The sequence below is a fragment of the Jaculus jaculus genome, chromosome 2 (genome assembly GCF_020740685.1).
Source record: "Jaculus jaculus isolate mJacJac1 chromosome 2, mJacJac1.mat.Y.cur, whole genome shotgun sequence".
NCBI classification, from domain to species: Eukaryota; Metazoa; Chordata; class Mammalia; order Rodentia; family Dipodidae; genus Jaculus; species Jaculus jaculus.
In genome coordinates this window covers 143,442,357-143,450,161 of record NC_059103.1, presented here as the reverse complement: position 1 = coordinate 143,450,161, position 7,805 = coordinate 143,442,357, and the positions used below count along the sequence as shown (strand labels likewise).

The 7,805-nt window shown below is 41.9% G+C and overlaps 1 pseudogene; it reads left to right on the top strand.

Annotated features, from left to right (window-relative positions):
* Positions 1-686: 686 nt before the first annotated feature.
* LOC101615698 lies at positions 687-2,151 on the top strand (annotated as a pseudogene).
* The last annotated feature ends 5,654 nt before the right edge of the window (positions 2,152-7,805 follow it).

Sequence of the window (7,805 nt, the reverse complement as noted above, 5' to 3'; positions counted from 1 at the left end):
CTATAAAAATGTATGTTTATCTTCTGGGATAATCCTACAAAGCAAAGCACACAAGGAGCATGTGTCTGTCTCAGGAAGCTTCTTCCTCCCTAAGAAAGCATAGCAACAGACAGTTCAAATGGAGGCAAGACATGCTCCCTCCTGGATAACTGTGTTCTTTGTGATGGAGAGATGACAGAATTGAGAACATTCTCAGCTCACCTCTCTATTAATGACTAGTACTTAACATGATAGGATTTTTGTCCCCAAGATATCAAATAGATTCTGACCTCTAATTTCTTGTGTAATCAAAAAAAAAATCAGTGTTTATATTTTTATTTTCTTATCACCTTATTGTATTTGAAAGATATTTTTCTACTGCAAAATGAATCTTCCTCCTTATTCCCCTTCCCTCCTTCCTTTCCCTGTCTCGGCCTCCCTCCTTTCCAATAACAACCATTACTTTGTTATATGATCACTTAGATACTAGAGGTTAGAAGATAATTCAGGCAGTTTTCACAGAGGAGGAGGGTAGACTGTGCGAGGCAGATAGATAGCTAGAAAATCCAAATAGTGTAGGTGCAGTGACTAAGCCCCTCACCAGGAACACAGATAAAACAGGAAAAGAATTTAAGATCAGCCTCCTGGAGAAGGCAAACAGCTTGTGAAGGTGGAGATGGGCAGGCGGGGCAGTTCTCAAGGTGTCCATGGGCTTGCGTAAGAGTCTGGAACAGCCAGCAGGGAGAAAAAGCAGGACAAGATTACAGTGTGAAGCAGAAGAGAAGAAGATGATAGCAGGAATTTGTCACGTGGAAAACTTCCATGACTTCAAATCCATGAAGGAACAGGAAGGACTGAAGATCCAGGACTGGACAAGCCAGATGGTTGTGGAGACTGGGCATACACAGGACATCTTATGGAAACCAGGTGAAGCCAAGTGTCAGAAGTCTGAGTAGTCCATTTTGCTTCTGATTCCAAAGACTTTCTTGGCATTCCTGGGGCCTCTTGTCCTTGTGAACTTATTACCAGAGCTCCCTCTTCTTGTTAGTTGGGGGTGGCAGATATTGTTGCATTGTTGGGATTTGCAGTCAACACAGAAGGAAACAGGCATGAAGTGAGGGGCATTCTCTGTAAAGGGTCTCCTTCCTCCTTGAATGCCTTTGCATTGCTCTCATTTGCTGAGCGTTGGGACAGTGTGGGATTACTGGTGGAACCAAGCCCACCATATACTATAATCACACTCTTCTTGACCAATGTTTTGACTGAGGAGGAGATGGAGGAGGCTCTGCAGAAGAAGGCAGATCTCATTCTTTCCTACCATCCACCTATTTTCAACCTGCCCATGAATCGCATAACTTGGAAAACCTGGAAGGAGTGCCTGGTGATCCAGGCCCTAGAAAACAGAGTTGGCATCTACTCCTCTCACACAGCCTATGATGCCACAGCCCAGGGAGTCAACCATTGGTTAGCCAAAGGGCTAGGAACTTGCACCTCCAGACCTATACATCCTCCCAAAGCTCCTAACTACCCCACAGAGGGAACTCACCGAGTAGAACTCAATGTTGATCACACCCAAGACCTGGACAAAGTCACATCTGCACTGAAAGGAATTGGCAATGTTTCTGTGACTTCTTTTTCTGCTGGGTGTGATGACAAGGAACAAACACGGATCAGTCTGAATTGTCTTCAGAAAGATTTGATGCAAGTTGTACCTTTTCTCTCCCACAGCAGCTGACTTCATCAGAAATCAAATTCTGTCCCTAGAGAAGACTTTGCTTCTAAATGCTGGAATTGGTTGGTTATGCAGATTGGATAAATCTGTCTTGCTGGAAGCCAAGATAGAGCAAATCAAAAGTCATCTGAAACTAAATCACCTTAGCTTAGCTTTTGGTGTAGGGAAGACCTTAGAATCTCAAATCAAAGTTGTTCTCTGTGTGCTGGTTCTAGGAGCAGCATTCTGCAAGGAGTAGAGGCACCTCACAGGTGGAATGTCCCATCACAATCTGGTGCAGCTTCCGAAAGCATACGTGTCATCCTTTGTGAACACAGCAACACTGAACAAGACTTTTTTTTTGGTGACATCAAGAGATTCGGGGGGAGGGGGCTCATCTGGAGTACAAAATTAATATTATCCTGTCTGAGACAGACAGGAACCCTCTTCATGTGGTATAAAACATACAGGAACATTAGGATGACACAGCTACACGTCATTTGGATCAGAACACAAATGTGAGCCTGGTGTGGTGGTGCATGCCTTTAATCCCAGCACTGGAGAAGCAGAGTTAGGATCACCATGAGTTTGAGGTCAACTGGGGACTACAGGGCAATTTCCAGGTCAGCTTGGGCTAGAGTGAGACCCTGCCTCCAAAAGCAGAACAAAGTTAAAGAACTTAGTGTGTAGTTGAGTCATTGACATGGGTCTCCTTTTGTCAAGATAATGAGAAGCAAATAATGGCACTCCTAGAGTGCGGAGGAGCAAATGGAGCCCAGAAATACTTCAAAGGTAAATCAGCAAGTGTAGATGATTGCTGGGACATGAGGGATAAGGAAGGCAGGGGGGAATCTAAGATCTGCCAGGTTTCTATTTGTGTGATTGAATAAAAGGAATACTGCCCACTGAGAGATTTAAAAGTTGGCAAATGAACTCTTTTAGAAGGAAAATTGCAGTCTCAGGGGTACTAGTGAAAGTATGACATGGAAAGTTAATTGGGGAGTGAACTCCATCTATACAGCTATGGAGAAATTGTCATCCATGCTAGAGTGAGCTTCTTGGTGCTGTACCTGTCTTGGGGTCACCCATGCTTTCACATATAACACAGTCATATAGGTGAGATGGCTAAGCCACTGAGAAGATAAATTGTAAAAAAAATAAATGAATTTTGTACTCTAGTCTCTAGTACCAAATAGAAACATTGGCTTATGTTTGGCAATTCCATTCATCCATCTGTCTATGTGGTAATAAATTGACCTTGAACACAAAGTCTCCTTCATTGGTAAGTTCTTTAAACCTAGTTTAGGATCTTATTGACTGAAATTTATCCCTATGTATTTGCTCAATGAACAAAATAAGAACATTAACTTATTATTATTGTTTCCCCAAAGTAGTGTTATTTATACAGTGCATGATTCAGTCACCAAATGTCTAGTCCCACAATGAGTTAAGGTCTCATGGAACAAAAGAACTATCAAATTTACCTATGCATTTCTATTTTTATTTTGTAAATAGGTTGAAAGAAACATATCCATATGAACAAGTACCAACAACCTATAGTTTTTTTTTTTTGTTTTTTGTTTTTTTGAGGTAGTATCTCACTCTAGCCCAAGCTAACCTGGAATTCACTATGGAGTCTCAGGGGGCCTCAAACTCATGGCAATCTTCCTACATCTGCCTCCTGAGTGTTGGGATTAAAGGCATGTGCCACCATGCTCAGCTGAACCCATAGAAATTTATATGTTTTTATTTTTATATATTTGAGAGGGAGAGAGAGAGAGAGAGAGAGAGAGAAAGTGGCAGATAGAATGACAGGGAGAAAGAGAATGGTTGCACCAGGGCCTCCAGATGTAAACTCCAGATGCATATACCACCTTGTGCATCTGGCTTACGTGGGTCTTGGAGAATTGAGCCTCAGTCCTTTGGAATTTAAGGTAAATGCCTTAACCACTAAGCCATCTCTCCAGACTCAATAGATTTTTTTAAATTTCTTTGTGTTTGGTATTTGTGTTCGTCCAGAGGAATAGAATGGTGACTTTTTAGATAGAGGTATAACCCTTCACTTCATTCCCTGCATAGTTGAACCCAATATTAATATTAATCTTTCCCCTTGTAGTCTATGTATAGTTTACAAACATATATAGGTATGCCAGCCTAGTATGCTGGCATATAAAGAAGGTAAAATTTCAGATCCTTCACAGTTTCTCACTTTTTTTGTGGGTGTAGACAAGGTCTCATGTAGCCCAGGGTGGTATTAAACTTACTGTGTAGCTGATCTTGGTCTTGAGCTCCTATTCTTTGTGCCTCTACCTCCTGAGTGTTGAGCTTGTACCATGCATCACCATGCCTACAGTTTACTGTTGAGAAAAATTTAATAATAATGAGAGTGAAGTTTAGAAGGGAGGGGAGAGGAAAGAGGAAAGAGAGAAATGAAATAAGGGATGGATTGGGGAAGGGAAAAAAATGGGAAGGGAGTAAAGGGAAAGGGAGGAGAAGGAAGAGAAGAAGCCCCATGGAAGAAAAACAGAGAGTCAGGAAGTTAAACACACACCCTTTGAAGAATGAAGTGAATAGACTTGCTCAGGATTTTTTTTTTTTTTCCAAAGAAGCTTGAAGACTGATGGGTTTCCATTGGCACTGTTTATTTCAAAAAAAAAACTTCCATGATCATTCAGCCTTTTCCATCCATACATGGAGGATGTCTCTGAGCCAGCTCCCAACAGGGCAGAGCTCTCATTTGTTGTGGGTGGCTGTGTCCGTTTCATGTTACTTATAGAGCAGTCATAAAGGGAAGACTCTCAGGAGGACTTTGGTTTGTTGGTTAATGTGTGTTGAACACTAAGCACATGACATCCTTGGTTTAACCCACTATTCCTAGTTCCTTCTGAACAACTGCTCTCCAGGCAACAATGAAGCTTGGATCCAAAACAAGATTCAAAATATACCTTATTTTCTTTTGCCTCCTCCTCAAACCCTAAAGTTTCCTGTAATGACAATAAGTGTTTTGATCAAAGACTCCTATTTTCAAGGAGATTTTTCATTTCAAAATTTGCTCAGCATCAAACTACCAAATGCAACAGTGTTTTGCCCTGGGCTAGATTTGGGGAAAGTTCTAAGACCTTTGACTGGGTAAAGTGCAGTATTCTCTGGGCTGGTGATAAGTGAAGTAGTTCACAACCTGTTGTACTGGACATCCTACACATGCTGTTTGAGAAACCTTGCACCTATCCTAGAAGCAACAATATCACATTTTTCAAAGAAGCATTTCCATGTAGATATGCCTTCTGCCAGTGGCTAGAACTTTTTTATTTAATTTTTTTATATGTACACAGTGTGTATACAGTCATGTCAGTACCATTGTTATCCTCCTCCCTCCACAGGGACCATCCTCGTTGGTGGATATGGGTGTGCATTGTGGGGTTAGCCATCAGTTATGCGTAAGAGGCAATGTCTCTGTGCATAATGAACCAACTTGTGCCTTTAACATTCTTTTTTTTTTTTAAATTTAATTTATTAGTTTTCTTTTCAGTAAATACAGGCAGTTTGGTACCATTATTTAGGCTCATCTGTGATCTACCCCTTCCCATTAGACCCTCCTTGTTAATGAAAATGGGTCGTGCATTGTGGAGTTAGCCCCCAGTTATTGGTATGATAAATGTCTCTGCAAATCATGACCCAACATCTGACTCTGATATTCTTTCCACCCCCTCTTCCGCAAAATTTCCCTGAGCCATGTTGGGTTCATTTTTGGTCTGCTTCAGTGCTGAGGTGTTGGGGGCCACTGAGGCTCTGGCTCTCTGATTTGGTAGGAGTTGATTTTTCTCTGCGTTGGTCTCCTTCCCCTTTGTGCTGGTATCCGGTTCACAGGAAAACATCACCCTTGCTTATTTCACCAGTTGTCCTTAGTTTCAGTTGGGCCCCTTTTGAGGTATGTTGGGACAGCTCTCTTCTTAGGATCTGCATCTATCTGGAAAAGAGAAGCAGATTCTCCAACGGAGAGTAAGTTAGCGCCCGGAAAATTGAGATAAGACTTACTTTTTTGATAGACAGTATGGTAGGTGTAGGCCCTCTTGTACCCCGTGATTGATGGTAGCTTGATATTGTAGAGTGGGCTTGTGTTTGGGTATGGTTCTGACTTGTTTCCCAGCTCCAGCTATGGGTGTAGTACCACTGAGTGGATCAGTTAGCAAAATCAAGAGCAATTGATTCCTCACCATGGCTGTGTACCACTATTGCACTCGTGTGGGCATCACATCCAGTTATTTGTTGCTAATTAGGTTAAACAATGTGTTGCTTGGACAGGTCTTGGTCATTTCCCCCAGTCGCCTATGTAGTGCCTTCTGGCACTAGACACGCTGACTGTCTGGGGACTGACTCTTTCCTGGCTTCCGGCCATGTCATTCCATTTTACACGTCAGCTGTGTATGGAGTCTTCAGCAATAGGGTCTTACCACTGGCCTTTGGTGGGTCATCAAGTACTCTGACAGAAGTCTGTCATTGTTTTGGGAAACCTTGTAGGTTTCTCTGATCAAATCCAAATGGCTCAAAGACCTCAACATAAGACCAGAAACTCAAAAGCTAACGGAAGAAAATTTAGGAAGTACTTTCCATGATATAGGAATGGAAAAAGACTTCCTGAATAAAACCCCAGTGGCTCAAGTTCTTAAACAGTCACTCAACCATTGGGATCATATGAAGCTGAAGAGTTTCTTTACAGACAAGCATATAATAAGCAAAGCCAATAGAATACCCACAGAATGGGAGAAAATATTTGCAGGTTATCCAACTGATAGAGGCCTTATCTCTAGAATTTACAAAGAACTCAAAAGTCTAAACAATAAGAAGACAAATACCCCACTCACAAAATGGGGCACAGAGTTAAACAGGCAATTCACAGAGGAAGAGATACAAATGGCAAACATACACCTAAGAAAATGTTCATCATCCCTAATCATCAGAGAAATGCAAATTAAAACAACTATGAGATTCCACCTTACCCCAATAAGGATAGCCAACATCAAAAGGTCAAATGAAAATAAATGCTGGCAAGGATGTGGAGAAGCAGGGACACTCATTCACTGTTGGTGGGAATGCAGGATGGTACAACCACTTTGGAAAGCAATATGGAGACTCCTGAAAAAGCTGGCTATAGAAATACCAACAGACCCAGTAATACCATTACTGGGCATCTACCCTAAAACCTTCAAACCAAAAGCCAGAGAGATTTGCTCAACTATGTTTGTAGCGGCTCAATTCGTAATAGCTAAAAGCTGGAACCAACCCAGATGTCCATCATTAGAAGAATGGATAACAAAGATGTAGTATATCTACACAATGGAATTCTATACAGCAGTAAGAAAAAACGACATAAAGAAATTTGAGGAAAAATGGTTGAACCTGGAACAGATCATTCTCAGCAAAGTTACCCAATCACAGAAAAAAAATCGACACATAGTCTCACTCATCTGCAACACCTAACCTGAATCTGCCCAAGATGCCTTACATACCCAGCAAGCACCTCAGGGACTAGACAATAAGATGCATGGGAGGGCGGGGAGGGAATCAAAGGGTGGAAAACAGTAATCCGGACCCAAACGGCAATGGTACCATAAAATTCTACTTCCTAAAAGACAGACCAAATGGCTGAACCTTCACTAGACCCTTACAGGAAACACCTGAACCACAAGACACTGGAGAGGGTAGGATCAAGACTGACCTAAATCTCCTACATCTTCCCTCCCTCCCTTTCCCCCTCTCCCCTCTATCTCTATCCTCTCTAACTCTTGTATATTAGTTATCATTTTCCTCAATTTCTTAGTGGACACTGACCTGTAACCCCCAGTTCCAGCTTGGGCCTTTAACATTCTTTTCACCCCCCCTCTTCCATGAATTTCTCTGAGCCATGTTGGGTTCATTTTAGGTCTACTTCAATGATGAGGTCTTGGGAGCCTCTGTGTCTCTGGATATCTGGTTTAGTAGGAGTTGTGTTCTTTCTGTTGATATCCTTCACCCTTGTGCTGGTACCAGGTTTACCAATAAAGCAGCACTCTTGCTCATTTCCCCAATTACTCTTATTTTCAGCTGTTGAGGTGTGATAAGCTGATTCTCTCATCAG